At 44.0% G+C, this 20,225-nt stretch overlaps 2 long non-coding RNA genes across 2 annotated transcripts; both read left to right on the top strand.

Moving 5' to 3' along the window:
* The first annotated feature begins 670 nt into the window (after positions 1 to 670).
* On the top strand, positions 671 to 3,184 carry LOC115616996. Its single transcript, XR_003994471.1, has 2 exons — positions 671 to 1,009; positions 1,698 to 3,184. It is a non-coding gene; the product is annotated as an uncharacterized LOC115616996 (long non-coding RNA).
* A 704-nt stretch (positions 3,185 to 3,888) lies between these two features.
* On the top strand, positions 3,889 to 16,885 carry LOC115616203. The gene is made up of 2 exons (XR_003994230.1): positions 3,889 to 4,891; positions 5,739 to 16,885. It is a non-coding gene; the product is annotated as an uncharacterized LOC115616203 (long non-coding RNA).
* Positions 16,886 to 20,225: the final 3,340 nt, after the last annotated feature.

The raw sequence follows: 20,225 nt of genomic DNA, 5'->3' as shown, positions 1-20,225 counted from the left end.
CTCAGAGCCGAGCTCCAGGAGTGACAAGCTGCTGTGCCTCCACCTGAGAATTGCACAAACGCAACCTGCAAGTCCCTTAGCCACGAAAAAAGCCCTACTTTTTTGCCTCCCGCCTGCCCCCCAAGGCGAGGGGAGGCCTTGAGCGACCTCCACGCTCTCTGCCTGCCCCAGCCCGGCCCGGCCTGGCTCGGCTTGCTGTCCGCCCTAGGTGCTGCCTGCCGCAGGGCCCCCGCATAGCTCCGTGGCCGCGGCAGCCGGTTGTCCCCTCACGGCCAGCTTCTGCCCGCCGCTGAGCTTCGGGACGGGCATAGCGGGAACAAAGGCCACAGGGGCCCGGCCCTACAGCTCTCCCAGCCCTGTGCTGGGGTCCAGGGTGGGCCTGGTCCGAGGTTAGGGGGGCGCGGAGCCGGGGGGAGCAACGGTGCCGCAGTGAGGAGGGGTCGGCTGCCGTGAGGGGAGGGTGGCCTCTGGGTGAGCCGGGAGCGGGCTCCTCTTCCTCTCTATGACTGTACAGATTCATGTGACATTGAGGTTGGGGAGGTGGGAGGAAGGCGGGGGGAAGTGGGGGGAGAGGAGACGGAGGGAAGGGGGAGGGTTGAACTTTCTGCTGGGCTCGGTTTTTCACACCTTTCTTTCCTGACGATGAGAGAGGACGTTTTGAGAGAAAGCAGCTCGGCGGGGTCCCCTCCGAGCAGATCCCCCTCGACCTTGCAGGGACCCGGCCGGGCGGCGCGGGGCTGGGATTGTGCCGGGTTTCAAGGACACGGGAGATGATCAGGACTTTGGGAGCCAACATCTGCCTGGCTGGTGACGTCAGCAACCCCGTGTAATCCTCTTGTACGGAAGGCAGATGCCTTATTTGTTTGGCTGGAGAGGCATTAATCCCTAATTCTGGAGCAGCAAGCGAGGGGGAGAGACCGTCCTACCCCCCGAAAGCAGCTAGCAGGGCTCTCCTCCTCTCTGCGCTCCGCAGCTCCGACTGGGTAGAGGAGCCGCCAGCCCTCGGCAGGTTTGACCGTTTTCTTTTTTATTACGATTTTTTAAACATTTGGAGTGGGTTGATAGTGCTTATTTTTACTTGGATGCTTGGATTTCTCACCATGGATTTCGCTCTTTGCTCTCGTACGTTCTTCAAGCAGAGAAAGAAGGAATAATTGCCGCCCCCCACCCCCCTCCCTTCATTTTATTCTTTTTCCTTTTTAAAATTTTTTAATATATTTTAATCTTAAGATTCATCCTACGTTTGCTCGTGGGGATTTTTGCAGCGGCGGGCAAGGAGGTTGCTCTCTGCTGTTGCCCGCGGCTGGCCGGTTCCCACCGCGCTGCAGAGACCCAGGTACCAGCTCGCCCTGGCGCTGCGGTGATGGGCGTTCCGTCTTGTCCCTTCTCGCTTGCGGAGTGAGCAGCCCCAGAGGCTCGGGTCTGGCCGGCCCCAGCTCCGCGTCAGTCCGTGTGGCCCCCCTTTCCCTTCCCTTCTCTTCCTTCCCTTCCTCCCCTTCCCCTTTTCTCCCCGCCCTTCCCCTGCTCTGACTCCCCCCTCTCTCCCTTTTGTCATTGGCAACCGCGCGGCGTGCGGGCTCCCGGCGCCCTTCCCTCCCTGCCTGCCTTTCCTTCCCTCCCCGCCTGCCTTCCCTTCCTCTCCCTTCCCTTCCCTCTCCGCCTGCCTTTCTAACGCTCTCGCTTTGTCTGTTTTCCAGGCGGCCGCAGGCAGGAGCTGTGCTGCCGGGGGGACCCGGACCCCCCTGCCCAGGTTGCCCCCGGATGCCCCGGCAAGCTACTGGACAAATCTCCGGGAAGGCCAGCTCTCCGCCGGAACCCGGCAGCCACCGCAGCGCAGCCCACTTCGCCGCCTCTCTCTCTCCCGGGCCCTGCGGCCGAGGCAGCAGTCGAGGTCAGCCCGCCCGGTTCCCGGGGTCCGGCCGGGGTTCAGCCCGAGGGTGATGCACGGTGCCTGGCCGCTCCGCTCTTCCCCGCCGTGCCAGCGGCACCGAAAAGGAATGGTCCCCGTCCTGAGCCGTGAAAGATGGCAATAAGCGTAATAACAATTAAAAAAAAGCTTAGGATGATTTTTTTTTTTTTATTATTATTATTGTAATGACTTCACCCCTCATTTCCTCACTTGCCCCGTTCAGTGCAGGCCAGATGGGCTGCCCAGACCCTCCCGGGAAAGGGGCAGGTGCGAGTGAGCTGAATTTTTTTCCACTTTACAAAGAAAGATGACACGTCCTGCCCTTTCATTTTTCACCGTCGAAAGACCCCTTCTGCCCCTTGCTCCCCCCCTGGCCGAGAGGAGCTGGGATGCTCTGGGGGTGCGGGCTTCCCCGCCCGCCATCCGGCGAAGCCGCAGGACCAGGGCAGCCGGAGAGACACGGTCCCTCCCAGCCAGGGATGCCAAATCACAGACGTCGAGCCGGAGAAAGCCAACTCCTGCCTTTAAAATCACGCGAAGACGCTGGCGAAATTAAAGCAGTAGCCTGGAAGTGCGCAATAGGCACATGCTTAATTTCTTTCTTTCTTCCTTTTTTAATTACTTTTTTAAAAATCAATTACATACATATTTAACAGCTTCCTGGGCATTGCACACAACAGACGGGCTAGTAAGAAAACTTAAGCATGAATTACATGCAGCCCAGGCCAGGCTGGGACTAGGGCGGAGGGAAATTACCGGGTTTTTTTCGGGGATCAGTTGCTATTCTGCTTCCAGAGAGAGAGAGAGAGAGCGCTCCAAGGCTCTGACTCTCCGTGTTCACAGCGGACCTTGATTTAATGTCATACAATTAAGGCACGCGGTGAATGCCAAGAGCGGATCCTCAACGCAGCATGAAAGATCTCGCTAGAATATAACATAATAATAACGTTAATAATAAAATTAACAACAAAAAATTAAAATTAAAAAAAGGGGGAGAGACAAAGCAGTAAAGAGCTCGACAGCCTGTACTCACCTACGGAAACCGAGACTAAATAGGACCGTCGGACCGAACGGCTCAGCCCGGTGGAGAGGACATGCCGCTGCCACAGGACGGGGCAGCTGTCAGCAGCAGGTAACGGGGCCGTGGCGGGTCCCGGTGCGGTTCGGCAGCCGTGGTGGTTTTTCAAGGTTAGTGGCGGCTCGACCTCTTGCTTTCCTGGGCTGAACCATGTAAAGTCGATTAATGGGAAATAAATATATTTTCTAATATTGTAATCGAGAGGATTGTTCTTTGCGCATCGCGCAGCCGGTAGCTAGGAATGCCAGCTCGGTAACGGCTCATTCTCTTGTGAGGCGCCTCTGAAAGCTGCCGGATGCGGGCTCTGGGTCTGCGGAGCAGTGCGCAGGGGGGCGCGGAGCAGCGTCTGTGCCGCGGGCCGGCAGAGCCATGTACGGCGTTGATGCACGGGACGAGGGGTATCGGGGGTGGAGGGGGCACCACAGCAGAGCCGTGTGCGGAGGGGCAGTGAGGAGGCGCGAAGAAGAGCAGCGTGCGGAGGTTGCACGGGGGGGTACGGCGGGGGGAGAGAGGCGCAGAGCAGTGCGGAGGGCAGCGGAGCGGAGTGCGGTCTTTGTGTGCGGGGCGAGGCGCAAGGCGGCGGCTTAGGAGCGCGGAGCGGGGGGTGTGCGGGGCAGCTCACGCGGGGGGAGGGCGGCCGGGGGCAGCGGCGCAGCGTGCGAGGTGGCAGGTGCATGCGCTGCCGGGGCACCGGAGACGCGGCTTCGGTGGAGGTGGCGGCGGTGGCGGAGCCACGGCGGCGGGGTGAGCGGAGGGTACGGGGAGGGGAAGGGAGAGGCTGGGGGCTCCGCGCCGTCGGCGGCGGAAGCCTTTGTTCCGCGGGGCCTCGCCGGCGGCGGAACAAAGGAGCGGCCCGGCCCCGCTGCTGGCGCTGTCCCTGGTGCTGGAGGCGGCACCGAGCTACCGCCGCGGCCCGCCGGCACCGCCTGCCCCGGCCAGGCTCCCGGCGGCGCTGCGGGAGCGACCCCGGGCGGAATCAAACCCCAGCATCCCAGCAGGTTGGAGCGCAGTTTAGTGAGCAACGGGCAGGGCCGGGCAGGGCTGGGCAAGACAGGGCAGGGGTGTGGAGGCAACTGCCCCAACGGTATCCCCGGGCTGTCTCGCAGCGCATTCCTGGACAAGTCCGCCTCCCTCCCAGCCTGAAAGCGCTGGGTTCGAAGCAGGCTTGCGGGGCTCTGTCCCACTCCCGTCCAGGCTCCATCCGTAGCCATCTGCCGTGGCTTAATTCTGCTCCGCCATCTATCAAAAGGCAGCCTCAGTCGGCAAGAGCAGGGGATGCTCTCATGCACTAGATAAGGCAAACCGACTAAGTAACAGTGATAACCACAAGAACAATAATGGTAACAATACTATCTGCCCGGAGGTTAGAGGGCTTTGCCCTCTTTCCTCTTGCACTCAGCAGGCAGCACTGATCGCAGTGTGTTTTTTGCCAGAGACTGGGTTGCAGATGGGGCTGGTCGCCCTTCTCTGCAAGGAGATAAAGGGAGCAATTCTTGCCCTTCCCGCAGTGTCTCCTTGCCTCTTCATCCCCGCGTAATCATCCTTCTGTGGTCCAGCAGACCAGATGTAAACACACAGACTACTCCATCCTTGCCTTCCAGCTCAGCGAGTTGGCGCCAAGTCTTTCCCGATGCATTGCATAGATGTTCTCATTTCTTGCTTTGAGATACCTGTACACATCCATACATCTACCTACACATGCATATGCACATTTGTGTGTGTTCATCTATGTAGCCTCAGATTGTCATGATTCATTCATCATTACTTCTTCCTTATATGTCCTTTGTAAGACCCAGAGTTTTTCAGGATCTCAGGGGAGCTGTGCAGGGATCAGAGGAAAGTCCATCTTCGCCTGCTTGTGTGTGAGCCAGGATGAGGTGCAGCCGAGGTTGACCTTTAAACAGGTAAAGAGCAGTGAGGGCTTTTAAAGGTAATGTGTCCTGAGTGACCTGAAGCACTCAGCACTCAGCTAAACTGCAGGATTACAAACGTAAGCTGACCACCCCTGCATCGAGGCACTGTGCCTGCCACAGCTCACTCCTTTTTTTTTTTTTCTTGGAAATAGATGCTAAAGGTTCACTATAAACATTATATTATTCCATAGCAAAAGAAATGTAAACATGTAAAGGAACTTGCCGCTGCCAATCTCTCAATGTAGCCTTTAAAATATTTCTTAATGTTTGGAAAGAAATGGAACTTTCTTCAGAATAGATTGAGCTTTCTTTTGGAAAGCTTCCAGAGACAGGGAACCTTGCTGCCTTCTAAACTGCAGTAGCAGTAATAATGGTGGCGATGATGATGTAGCACATAAAAAATGGATGCAAGCAAAGTCTGAAGACCTGGGTGATGCACCACACCATGCCAGAGCCTTGCATTTCGCCTTCTGAATGTCATATTGATGCAGTAGGAATATTGAGGTTCTGGTGGCAGCGGCTGAAAGTAAGCTGCATTTAATATTCACCACTTTCCTTCCTTGCTCTGAAAACGGAACGAAAACCCTGCACTCAGCAATTTTTCCTCAGGGTAGCCTCATTTCCGAGGCTAACTCAATCATGGCTTCCCAGGGGGAGGAGGGAGCACTGCCTGCCCAGCCCCCCCTGCAGTTAGAAGCGTTAAGACACACACACTCGTCCCCCTTTCATTTATTTATTTATTTATTTATTTATTTATTTATATTTGTATATATTCTTATCTATATATATTTTTATCTATACATATTTTTTAATTATTCTTTCTTCTTCCTTCCTGAAGCGACTCCCGCCCGGAGCTACGGGAGCAGCTTCTGGCCCCACGGCGCCCCCTGGAGGCCGCGCATCCCCGTGCAGCCCTGTGCGCTCCCTCCGCCCCTTCCTCCTCGGCCGAACTCGAGGAACTTCAAGCGTGAAGGATTTGGAAGCAACATTCCGATCCAAACCCCAATAGCTTTAAAAAGTCACATGCACGTCATAATATATCGCAGTGGTGAGTGTGAAAAGTTAGCTTTTTGTGCCTGCCCGGTGGAAATCAAGGCTGTACCCCTCCTGTAAATTCGGTGCTGTAGAGTGTCAGCTGTGATGTGAAAATATGAAGGGAAATGGGCTACTATCTGCTTGCTACAGCTGTCGAGGCAGCCTGGGACATCAGTTTCACTCAGGGACAAACACCAAGAGGTGAAGTCAAGCTATCGCCCTGTGACATTCTTCAAAAAGTTCAAATAAAGCCTATGAATTAGGCTGACTAAATGCCATTATTTCATGTGGTTTCACTTGTCCTCCTGTACTCAAGGTGGTGGCCAAGAAAGGCATAGTGCACAGGTAAGTCAGGCAACAAGCAAAGCAAGCCCTCCAGCAGAACAAGCTCTCTCCCACTGCCTTCACCCAGCAGAGCCTGTCCCAGCAGCAGGATCTTCCCTGGTGCCTCCACTGAAAGACGCAGGGGAAAAGCTCCACATCTGGCGCTTCTAGACCTGGTGTGCAACTGCAACTGCCACAGTATGGGAGAGTGGATGAGCCAGTCAGCAAGGTATGGCATGAGATTCATCTTCACCCTCTGCACAAACTTCGTTACATTCCTTTTGCATTACTTAGCTCCGCTGATACTGATAAATCGCCACAATAACTGAGGAGTGAGATAATAGAGATAGTAATTTGCAGTCTAACATGAATTAATTCTCTCTTAATCAGGAACTGCTTTGATAGCATAGCAGGTATTAAGGGCACAGCACTTCTCAATATTAAATATTTGTGTGTCTGAAGCAGTCTTAAAAAAATATGACTAGAGTAGTCCCACAATCAGAAAACAGGGAAGAAAACCAAAACTTGAAATATATTCTTACTATAAAATATTTGAAAGTGTATCTTAAGGACAATTTGATTAGCACCAGGAAACTACCAGATTAACTTCATGTACTGTTCATGTGGAGATTAGTTTATAATTCACTGTATTAAAGTAAATCTGTTTATTAGGTGGTGAAGTACAGGTTGCACGTTAAATAATATTAACTTAAATACACACTTAATACTCGTAAAAAAGTACTTAAAATGTAATGTAAGGTTGTTAACTCGATGACTTTTTTTGTTTTGTGTAAGTGTTCTGTACAAGAAAATACAAGCTGCAATGTTCTATGCACAGCAACTAACTAGTGCACATTTAAACTGATCTTAATGAAGAAATGCAGCTGGTAAAGGAGTTATAAAGCAAGGCAATAGCATTAATTTCTCAGAAATTCTAGCAAAGAATTACAGGATTCTTTGAAGTTATGTTTACAGTGCTTGGAACATGAAAAAAACTGACATACATAGGTCTTCCCTACTTCAGAGGGTTATGACACATCACTGTGATATGTCATTTTACATAATCTGCGTAAAAAAAATCTGAACCTAAAGCTTCCTCCATACATAATTCAGCTCTCACAAACTAGATGTATTAGAGGTATTTAAGGTATTTTTGGACCATTGAAAGATTTTTGGTTTGATTTACTGTTATACGTCCAGAGTACAAGGCAATCAACCAAGCGAACATTTTTTAGTGAGAGTACAGGTCACTGTGAAAAGCTCTTACCTTCTTCACACTGTTGTTTTTCAAACCTTATTAAGAACATTTTGCTATTTGTTCTTTCTTTAGACCATACATAGTCTATTAACATCCGTGGATAAAATGAAAAGAGCAGCTGTGACTGGAAAACTAAAGGTACAACCTTTAAATTTTTTACCATGTATACTTCCAGGTAATCTGACAGACTGGGTGAAGTCCATTGAAAACCACAGACACAACTTCTTTCAAATTAGCAAAATTGGGATATCTCTGACTCCTGTTAAATTAAACAAAATAAAAAAATAATGATGTTGCTGTCACTAATTAAAGCAATAATTAGTGTGATGTTGACCTACTTTAAAGATTTATAGTTCCTCATTTCTCTTCTGTAGAAAGGCCAAACATAAGAAGTAATTTCCTCTAAAAGAGTGCCAAACCCCCCAAAGAAAGCAGAAAATTCAGAGGGTTTTCCTTCTTTGAATTTCTTTTGCTCAATTTCAAGCAATTAAAATGTCAGATTCCCTGCCTTAGTCAAACCATGAAACCAGGTATAGGTTTCAGGTCACAAGTATTTAAGAAATACATAGAAATCTTGACTTTTTAACTTGTCAGATAAGAAGAAGGAATTGCTGATTTTACCATGGTCAATACAAAATCAAAACAACATATGTGTCTGTTCAGATAGAACTTCTGCACTTATATGTTCACAAACTTGATTTTAGTAAGCTTAACTTTTTAGCAGGATTTTGCAATCCTAAAACCAAGGACAAGGCTTAAACGTGCAGGGTGAAGATTCAAAGCACGTAGGATGCAATACATGTCTGAAAAGGAATTCCATCCTTCCCTACATGAAGTCTGGATTTAAGATGGCACTCCAGTACATACTGCAGTCCCCAGCTGTACTCAGGCCCTGCAGCTCCATACTGGGGTAAGAAAGAGCTCTCCTGTGCTCAGAGTCCCCCCTGACTGCCAGGATCAGGCAGACACTTGGGGGCTGTTGAATCCACTTGACCTGAAGGTTCATACTACTCACACGAGTAACGGGTATGACCAAGGCCAGTGTTCATACTATATGCTTAATGCAGTCAATTAAACATATCCAGGGGCTTCCTAATATTATATATAAACAAAACAGAGTATTAATTCTGTATTAAGAGAAGAAATGTATAATAGTAGAGATGGCCCAGAAATACTTTACCTGATCTATGAAAAAGAAGGAAGGACTTTTGAAATATTATGTAAGAACGAACAGAATGACTTTAAGGATCGGGAATAATAGAATTAAATGTCACATAAGAATGTGGAAGATCACATTCTGGAATTAATTGAACTGTTTCATGTTCTAAGTTAGAACTACAAATGGCTGGAGGCAGTGGGAGGAAAAAGACTTAAGGTATTGTTTGGTTGCACAATATCTGTATGCTAGGTGTGTGATATGTACATAGAAAGAAAAAAGCCAGTGGGATGTTATTAGAGGAAATTATTTTATGCTATAACCCTCAGCGCAGGCAAGACTTCATTGGGAATATTATTTACAGTCTGATCAGTCATGGTCAGACAAAAGGCTGCCAAGACAGCAAAGAGGATGAAAAGCCTCCGGTCCATGAGGTGACAGCCAGAACTTGATTTGTGAGCTCAGCAAAATGAAGTCAGAGGAGAGGTATGATGGCTCTTGGCAAATACCCAAGAAGAAACAACACTGGGATAGGCAAAGAAGTAATTGTACTACAGGATGCTACCACTAACATTACCTTGGGGGGTGGGAAATCAACAAATCCCAAACTAGTCTAAGCATAAAGGGAAGTAAATTCATACAGTCTTCTCATAAAGTGGTGGAGGGGAAAAAAATCTGATTTTAAGAGCAAGCTACTGAATTCATTTACTAGGAAGATTATTCTGATCTTTTAACATGTTGAAATCTCAAAAAAAAAAAAAAAAAAAAAATAGAACAGATCTCAGCCTGGACCAAGCAAAATATTTTACATATATTTCTGAGCTCTAAATCTATGGCAGTTATAAAATAAAAGGTTGTTTTGAAAGATGGAATGAGAGAAAGATAAAGAGAATGAGAGCAAAAGAGCAAGAAGAGGGGAGAGTACAAAAGTGGAAGAGAGGAAGAGACAGAAACAGAGAGAATCAAGGAGAAACAGGGAGAAACAGAGAAAGGGAAGGAAAGAGAAATATTTTCAAATAAAAGAAAACGTACAAAACAAGATGTTTTAATCCATTAATTCAAGGTATTTTTGAGTTGGGTAACTTATCAAATTGTACTGTTTCACTGGTTTCAGTGAATCAGCATATTCTTCTTTAAAAAAAATTATTAAAATATCCTAAATGCACTGCTCTACAAATAACCCTCTGTTCTGCTTTGAAGTGTTCCTTTAGTCATTATGCAGAACTTGCATAATGAGATAGACTTCAAGCTGTCAATAATACTGTAAGCTCACAGGAACAGAAAATCAGGGTATGTTATGGCTTTGTTAACATTGCTGGAAATAAATTCTCTAAATCAAGAGATTCTAAAGCTTTTATCTTTATTATTTTTTGTGATTTTAAGTGAAGAGATAAGGAAAATGCAAAGATAATCTGTTTATAGATTTTGTGGGCTGGCAGAAGAACATTTAACCAGTTTTATGTTCTACTAACTGCAGGTAATGAAAGAACCACAATTTCTGGGAGTTTATGATTAAGTGCATATTGGAGCTCAGATATATTGATTTTGCCAGCATGGTGATTCGCACGCAGGCATATATAGATTCAAAAATATGGATAAATACATATACCCCAGGTATCAGCTATATTATCATTAAACCATTTTCAAACAATTGGCAGTCCAAAAAGGTATGTTACCTCATGTTACAAGCTTCAGCAATACATAACCTTCATATAATAAAAATGTTTTTATTTTCCCTCAATTTTGGAGACAAAGCAAACACCAGAGGAAAGCCACCTAAGGCTGCAAAAGTTTGAAGAAATCCTAAATACAGGAAAACAAGAGGTTAGACCTGAAAATGCCTGACTGTTTTTGCCACCTTAAACTACAGACACTTCTGCCTTTCCAGATATAAAACATGAACCCACAAGAAGGCAGCTCTTCTATGGTTCATGTATGGATGTGAAGAAGCAAAGATGAAAGACTATGCAAGCTCGTCTGCACAGAAACTGCAAAAGTGCCTGGAATATTAGGGGAACACAGAAACCGAGTATTTATTAGGAAGATTGCAACTGGTCCTGAGTAGAAATGAATGCTGAGATTCCATGCAGTATTAAGTGAAGAGAAATAATTCTGCAACTTCAGCAGTTTATACCGCAATACGAAGAAGCACAGAAAGGAGACAAATAGTTCAAAGAGCACAAGAACTGTGAAAATTACATAGTTTGGGGGTTGGGTTTTTTTTTTATTTACAATGCATTTCCTTCAATTGCATATGCTCAGCCTTTTATGTTCAGCTTAAGATGCTTGTACAAGCAAGTTTCTTTCCAGCAAACATTAACATTTTGTGGGCAAACACAAAAATCACTCGATTTTTATGTCTTCACATGCACATGTTTTCATTCCATTTATTTAAGGGCCCATCATCTGAGAAAGTAAGAACAGTTCTGTCCAGTAAGCAAGAACTACAGACAGGTCTCAAGTGGATAAGGAATGCCTTTGAAGAGCCTTTTCCTGCTGAAAACCAAAACATTTACTGAGCATGTCAGAGGAATCTGTGTCTGCTGGATTCCTGACCACAGCATATTTCTTCCTTGAAGAAACAGGATGAATGGCAGAGGAGATGGTGAACAGGGATAAACCTTGAGTGCTGGGACTGCAATTCAGCCCAAAGCCTGCCATGAAGGAGGGGATACGAGAGGCTGCTAAGGAATGGGAGGACAAATCCTCCCTTCTGCTTATATATGTCCAGACCTGGAATTTAGAAAGACCAATAAAGAAGGAGAACAGTAGCTGAATCCAGGCAGGGAAAAGGCAGTAACGACTCTTATATAGCAATTACAGATGTCTGAGATAAACCAGCACAGCCTTATCAGTGAAAAAGATGGTTGATCTTTTGAAATTCTTCTGAAAAATCCCTACAGAATGAGCAGTAGAAAGTTGGCTTCGAATCTCCTAAAATTATACAGAAGCATTAAGTTAGTGTTTCATATACAGTTATTAATTAATGTAATGCAAATCAATACAATTCATGACAGTATTGCATATGTTCCCCATCCAAAATCCTGTGTTTCCCTGTTGTGCTTCAGAGTTTGCATCCTATAGCACAGTTCCTACATTTTCCTTAATTTTAGAAACTGTCCTGCTTACAACCACTGCTCTTCTGGCTGAGAATGATAAGATGGGATTTTGACCATGAACACTGTTCAGTGTCAGAGTAAAGTTTGGTGAAATGAACCTTCTGCTCCCAGGTGTGATGGATTGGAGCTGAAATGTCTCAGTTGCATAGAGAGTTGCCATGCCCTCCTACTCCTACTAAGAGCCGACACGTTCAGAAAGTAATTGAGATGGTAGTGAGGAATTAGCAGATATCACACCAACAGATAATGTTTTCTGAAGGTTCTGGAGAAACAAACTAAGGAGTGCTGGAGAGGTTCTGGAGAGCTGATTTAGCAGAACTGAATTTTCTCCTTTTTCAGTTTGCCTAACAGAGAGAGAAAATCTAATGAAAAAGGTATTCTTAACAGGGCCAAAAATTGTCTGAGCTCTCCCAAACAAGCAGCTTCAGAAAAATAAAACACTGAAAAATGCACAGCAAGAACTCAGTATGACCAAGATGAATAATGAAAAGTGACTTGACACTCTTTACTTAAAAGTCTTCCACATTCTGGTTTCTGACTATGAATTATTTAAAAGATGTTTGGAAAACATCATCGCTTATGGGAAAAATCTGCATCTCTAAAGAGATCACATCTTTGTGGACAGGATCCTAATTTATTATTTCAATATACCAACTCAGGGGTGCTGAGATATTGAAGCAAGAAAAAGTAATTTTAAGAAGTTTATTTACACAGTTGTTTGTTGGTTTTTTTTTTCCTTTTGAATGCGATGTAATAGACAGCACAGCATGGGGGACCTGAAGAATCATGCCAGCAGCCTGAGACACAGCAACTGCCAGACAACTGGCATCTAAATTCAACAGTATTTATAATCTTCCTTCTAATGTCTGGCTCTCACCATGGAGAACTCCAGGGATAATAACTTACTGGTAAGCCCAGTTCTGCTACTTAGTCTAGGCTTCAGTGATACCTATCTACAGCTCTTGAGATCTGCCTGTCCTGGCAAGAGTGGATAAGTATATGTATATATACGTTGCACAGCCCTTTAGCAGGTTGTGTCCCCAGTGCTGGATTTTGGGAAGCACTAGTATAGCTTATTTAAGTTCCAGCTAAAGTTTCTCAGTTCCCAGCGAAAGCAAGCTGTGAGCACAGCAGTACTGGTTACTACAGAAGCTCTCTCATTGGAAGTGATTAAGAAGAGACCATACCAAGTATTTCTGCAGCTCAAGCACTGGCCAGGCAAAGGAACAACATTACAAACATCACATTTTCAGGATCTAATTCGTATGATTCTCTTCACTGCTCTCCACTACACATATGATGCAACTCTATAGCAAAGTAGGGACAGTAGGGACTGCTTAATCAGGACAGCCTAATGTACGGGCAATTATCCAAAGCCACATGTTTTCTAAATTCTGTATGGGCAGAGATGGAGCTTAAGAGGTCTGTAGGGATCAGAGCTGCTAATAGACTTCTAAGGAGGGCTCTGGGGACTGGGATGTGCATAATGAGAAAATCTGGATATTTAGTGTGAAGAACTGTCCCAGTCCACTCTAGCAATGGGATAAACTGTGTAGTCTGTGATTTTCCCTGTTTTTTGTTATTAGCGTGGCTGAAAGTGGTTCAGAAGGGGGAGATCTGGACAACTTGGTCAAGCATACTGTTGGGAAGTACTATTATACAGGCAGATTTTCTTGCCAGGTCCCACCTCTTCAGGCTGCAGCATCATGTCTGCAGGCTACATCCTTATTTATTCCCATGTGTTACATTTGAACATCGTATGCACATAGTGTGTGTTCATATCTGTGTACATAGAAGTGTCTGTATATGTATATACACATAAATTTAGAACACATCTACTAGAACAAAGGGGTCTAGAGAAGCTTTAAAATTCTGGATTTTTGAAAGAAGAGAAAAAAAATCTTCCACAATACTTCAGTCTATGTTTTCTTCTATTGTTCTTTCCATTTAAGTAAAAGTGCTTCCACTATAGTTAACATACTGGTGTCTGAAGACATCCTTGGTGTTTACCCTTAATTCTAATCCAGTTCCTTTGTTACTGAATCAGTTTAGAAAAACATCTCTGTTCAGGAAAGTACTTAAGCATACACTTAAGTATATTCTTAAAAGTAAGTGACTTCTTGAACCAGCTTAATAATTTAAAGTAGTATTAATAAACATTCCTTAATAAACAATCAATTTGGTATGTGTTTACAGTGCAGTGCTGCTCTGATACTTTCACGTTTCTTTGCTTTTACCACTAAGATGACAAATAGTAGGACATAGAAAGACAGCTTCGTATTTTTGATAGTCGAGGTTTAAGATGGCTTTGAAGAGCCTCATTTTCAGAAGCACACCACTTCAGAAAATCAGGTTCACAATGAAAGAGCTGACCTCTAGCACTCTACATCAGTAATTTTTTTGGAAAACTTGATCTGCTCTTCTAGGCAAACCATTATATCCATAGCAACACACAATTCATCTTCTGGTTTGCCGCTGCAGTTTTGTGACTATTGATTGCATTGTGAATAGTTGTTGGAACTGATCACAAGTGGTATGTGCATATGAGCATGCACACATCTGTGTATGTGTGTGTATGAGGTACAAATCAGTGTTTGCCCATGCAAAGTGTCCTCTCTTTCCTGAAGACTCAGTCCGAAAAGGCTCCATGAGTGTGAACAGAGATTTTCCTAAAACATTCTTCACCATTTATCTGTCTTTTCTGCAAAAAGCATGTGTGTTAAATTAAAAAATGGGATGAATTTGATAACCAAGCGTTTCAGCAGTGGTACAAAGAAGGGCTGTGGAAACAGCCCAGTTCGTGGCCAACGCAGCACGGGAGGAGAACCGTCCACCAGTCTCGCAGCCTGACTGCCACATCAGTAATCCCAGTTGGGCTCCAGTGCAGAACTAGATACTATTCTCTTCCAGACAGTGGCAGGGTAAGGGCATTGCCACTTTCTGCATCAGCACTCCCAGATGTGCATTCCCCTTTTCCCAGTGCTTCCTCAGCTTTGGAGCTGCAACGGGAACCTCCTGTTTGAGGGCCTGCTCATAACTTGGAGAGCTCTTTTGAAACCCTGGCATTTTTCTCCTGTAATTCAGCAAATACTATCACAACCAGTTGTAGTTGCGTAAGGACAAAAGCACAAAGAAGGTATAAGCAACAGGGAACTGTGTAAGGGGGTGGGGAAAAAGCAATGTTGTCACTGAGAAAAGGCATACAGGACTTTATAAAATTTATGTATAACTGGTCATACTTTACAACAGCTTAGGAATTATCTGCACCTCCCAAGTGACATAATTTAACAAATGCCCTGAACAACCAGCTTAGTTCAGGAGTGCTTAGAAGAAAAAAAAGTTCTAAACACATTTGATATGTAAATCTGACCAGCTCTACTTGCCACACAAAAGGAATTTATCCTCTTTTTAGATTTTTAGCTTTATAATGGCAGTGGCGATCTTAGGGACATCCCTAGTCAAATTCAGAGCTCCCCATTTTGTATAAATATGTTAGCTTAATAAAGTAGGGCTGACTAGAAATAAATAAATAAATAAAAAGTGCTAAGATTTTCAATTTCATACTTGTTTCATACCAGAGGAAAAAAATTACACTTCTCCTATGTTGTTCAGCGGGGAGGTGGTGGAGGTGAGCCACCATACACACATACACACAAACACACAGCCAAGAGAGCACCTTACTCCTGCTAAGTTTTGTTAATACAGTCTTCTTAAATCCAATACAGCCTCTCTCCTCTCAGAAGTGAAAAAACAAACATGCCATTGCAAGCCATGGTTAGTCTGACGTTGCAGCTACTCACATAGCCTCTCCCGCTACAAGGACAGCATTTGGCAAGTCTTTGTCCGTTGAGAAACTGCACACAAAACTAGACTGGAAACACAGCCCTTCTACTAACACACCAATAAAAATCCCAAGCTAAAAATGTTAAAGATGACGTCGATCCAATATTCCTCCTACACACATGAAACCTAAAATTGCCTTAAGGACTGCTCTTCATTAAAGTTCCATTAAATGGGCTGTTACAATAAATTAGTAAATTACTTCTTACAGCCACAGCACACGGTTCCAGTCAGAATAACGTAGAAGGCATGACTTACATCAGGCAGCTTTTCAAGCCTGTTATCAAAACTATCATTCATGTTGTGTCTAACAAGAATCCTGTAACATTGTAATTTAAGCCAACATAGATATTGTTACAAGGAATGCAGATTGGTTTTAAGTTTTCTTTGTTACGCAGAAGAAAGTTTGCATTGATGTACTTATATGCATCTCTACTGACTTCACTCAAGTCTGCAGGAAGATGTAAACAAGATAAAGGCTATCTGGAGCAACAGAAGCTAACCAAAGCCAACCAAAGCCCTGCCTGTAGACCATGGGTCTACTCCCTATGTCTTTTGGTCTCAGGCAGACAGGAAAAAAAAATATCCTTCTCTTCATGAGAGGAGACTCTGAGCTAGGTTTAAGATCCTCAATCAATCAAAGACAATTCTTGCCTCAGAGAATTTTTTCTGAGGCAATTCTGAGAAATTACTCAGCTTTACTGTGATTCTGGCCAACCTCCTCAGATGAAGACATCAGAGCCAGAGCTTTAGCTATCCCTCATATCAACAGTGCCTAGATAATCTCATGTAAAACCACTAAAATCTGTCTATCAGGTATGGTGAGAACATATAGGTTTATAGGCACTACAGATTTACAGCGCTTATGCACAGGGCCTAATTTCATTCTCTGGAGCATAGTTTTTTGAGGAGAAAAAGTAAGACAGACTGCCTCCTGCTATGGTGTTGAGATCAGTTTCATAGACAAGCCAATAAAATTTGAGTAGCATTTACAACATAAAACCCTTACTTTCCCCATACTGACCCCTTGCTTTTGGGCATAGGAATGCATGCCTAGCTCTTGTCTGTGATCAGCTTACAGAGCATGTATAGATCCCCATCAGCTCCTCACTGGTTACTGATGAGAAACACTGCTTTCTAGCCAACCTGCTGAGAGTCCTGAATTTTACCAAAGTATGTGTCAATAGGATAACAATGCCAAATGTTTCCTATGAAAAAAAGTGGAAAATGACTCATTAAACAGTTTGAGCACACACTGCAACTGTTCTTTTTTTATCTCAACCTTGTAAGGTCCTCAAGGCCGAAGTCCCTCCCTGCTACTGTGTGTGGGGGCTACACTCAGAGGCCTCTTGACTACTAACCTTAGATGAAAAAACAGATACATACTAAAGTTATGAGGAGTTGAAGGAAATTATGGTAAGTAGCAATCACGACCAAGCACATTCCTAATACTTGTAAGGTTTCTTGGAGACATCATGGATGGCATGTGCCCTCTTGCTTGTGCATCTGAGTAACAGCTCTTCTAGTTTGGTGGGATTTTAGTGCAGGAGAGCAAGTGGAGCTGATAGTGTGGTCTTGTACCACTCACTGACTTCTCACCCTTTCTTGATAAAATCAATTCACTTCCAGTCCTCCTCCCCTCACTTTCCCTTGCTTCTACCTTTGACTTCTGATTCAAAGATGTGCTTGGGCCTCTAACTGCATGTGTGGGAAATTTCTGTGTGTAATATTCTCAGGATATGCTAGTTTAAGACTAAATGGGAAGAATTAACACCCTTTAAAAAAGAAACATGAAACAATCAAAAACAAACAAAAAAAGGAAATAAAACCTAGGATTCAATCCACCACACTCAGTTTCTGTAGGAGCTGGGATTACAGAGTCTCAGCTGAAGTAAACCAATGACAGTCAGGCAGGAACTGAACTTGCAACTCCTTTCCTTACACTCCAAAGTAGTTACACCATTTAATTGAGCTTAACAGGCTCCACATTTGTTTTACCTTAATGACTCCTTGCATGGCTTATCCTTTCTCAGAGAGAAAAAGAGCAGTGATGGAGATGGAGTCGGCAGCGGAGTGGAAAGCCAGGCTTTCATGGGCCAATACCCTAAGATGAACCATCACATTTTAGAGTGCACTATGGACATGAGCTTCTAAGACATTTTATAAGGAACCTTATATAGGTTCCTTATAAGGAACCTAGAGCTTTGCTTTAAAGGGCGAAACAAAAACAACTAAGTACATCTACTTGTAAAACTATAACAAATTAAAAATGCTCAGTGTCATAACTTGCAGGATGACTGTGAAACTGTCATTTTCCTGGGAGGTAAAGGGAACATCCTCCACTTAGTTCCATAGTTTACCATAATTTGCATGAAACGATAGATATTCTTCTTACTTAGATTTTGTTCTCTACAAGGAGCAATTCATCCACCAACTACTTCTTAGAGGTGAACCTCCTCCTAGAAGTGCCTGTCTCTCTCTACCCACTCTAGAGGAGATCCAGGTCTAGCTGAATTGTTTCTAGGCAGTTCAGCTCTGGCAAGGTGGATTCCTGGTTTACTTAACCCCCACTCCCAGGTCACATCCAGGTCTAAAACCTGAAAGATTTAGGGTCATTACACTTGGCACAAACATAGGAAGAAACACTTTTGATTACAGGGCCAGAGGCTTAGTAGACCTTCTAGTGCAATTTCTAAGCTGACAGTGCTGTCTTTGCAGCTTTAATGACTTTTATGGAGATGCGGTCTCTGCAGCTACCGATAGGACAAAACCAATTTTCTTGGTCTTAAATTCACAGCACTTCCTTTAGAGGAATTATGTCTTTTCCTGGTTTAAACAAATAAAATAGTATTTGGGCTATATGTTTCAGATGATTAAAACACATTCACTTGTGATACTGCTTATTCCCTGCAACAGGGACTGAATTTTTCAGATTATGCACATAGCTAAAAACCCATAAATTTTGTCATTCATATCCATAAGCAGCATGGCAAGCTCGCAAAAGCTATTACGTTTCAGTTACACAAGTGTGTTAAATTACTCAGTCAACTGACATCTGGCATGAACTATAAATTGCTCTCAAAATTCTTTTAGAAAGATTATTATATTATTATTAATTTGCTGTGTATGTCAAAGCATATCACACACACAGCAATCCTGAAATTAATTAGCATTTTCAAGTATTACACTGAAAAGGCCCACAAAGCCAGCAGAAATAATCTCCAAGATACTAGCAGGTTACGCAGTGCTGGCACAACTTGCCTTCAACATATTTCCTTCAATCCATCTTTAAGAATAAAACACAAGAAACCTTTTTTAAACAATCTGTTTGTCTCATATCCTTGACTATTACAAATTAGGCTCAGAGGCTAAGATTTCATTTGCAATTTATATTCACTAAATACAAAGCATTTAGAAAAATGACAGTATTTTTTACTCATTTTCGAGCAATTCAAAGCCACCACAATAAGACACCCAGTTAAATAAAGGAGCACAGAGACAGCTTAAATATTTAAGCATAAGTTTGAACATAGGGCTCCATTCTGTATTTACTACGGTCCTTCAAAATACCTAGATAGGAAAGCTGAGCAATATTTCACTAACACTATTGTTCAATAAAATTTCATATATAATTTCAATATAATTTCCAATAAAAAATCATTCAGAGCATAAAAACAAAGGTTAAATTCAACAATATTTTATGAACATGCTTAATTTTTGGCACATTAAGTAGTCCTGCTGAAATCTTGCTGAAACTTTTTTTTTAACTGCTTATTATATTTTTATTATTTTTAATAAAACCAGAATGACATTTCACCCAAAGCCCCTCAGTTGAAAGATATAAAGCTACAGCAAAAATTCAGACCCTTGGAGCAGTTAAAGTATACCCTAATCACAGTTGCCTGGGAAGTTTCATTACATCCTCCTTGTGGCATTTGCAGCACAGTCACGGAAATATCACATGAAATCCATTTCCCAGCCATGACTGTAGCAGACAGCTCAGACAGCAGGAGTGAAAGTAATGCAGGAAACCCAAATTTGGCAGTTCCTGCTTCCACGATTTTGGACTTTGCAAATTACTTCAAATTTATTTAGCAACAACCCTGGGATATTTTCTAGTAAGGAGGTGCTGGATGCTCACCCACCAAGTTGTTGAATGCTTCATAGCATTTATCACCCATCTCTGTGCACCACTGAGTACGATTTTTCATGAATATAGAAAACATAACTTTTAAATAAATAAAGGATAATTAACTCTCTTCCACCCAGCAACTAAAACTTGGGGGGGGGGGGGGGTGTTGGGTGGGTGGAGGTGGGGTGTTTCTTCAGTCTAGTCTCTAATCTTTGCCTGGGGACTGAATCATAGAATCACAGAGTGGTTTGGGTTGGAAGCGACCTTAAAGATCATCTAGTTCCAACCCTGCTGTCGTGGGCAGGGACACCTTCCACTAGACCAGGTTGCTCAAAGCCCCATCCAGCCTGGCCTTGAACACTGCCAGGGATGGGGAAGCCACAGCTTCTCTGGGCAACCTGTGCCAGTGCCTCGCCACCGTCACAGTAAAGAATTTCTTCCTAATATCTAATCTAAATCTA

The sequence above is a fragment of the Strigops habroptila genome, chromosome 1 (assembly GCF_004027225.2).
Source record: "Strigops habroptila isolate Jane chromosome 1, bStrHab1.2.pri, whole genome shotgun sequence".
Taxonomy (NCBI): Eukaryota; Metazoa; Chordata; class Aves; order Psittaciformes; family Psittacidae; genus Strigops; species Strigops habroptila.
Note: the sequence above shows the minus strand (reverse complement) of the source record. Positions and strands in the feature narration are given on the sequence as shown.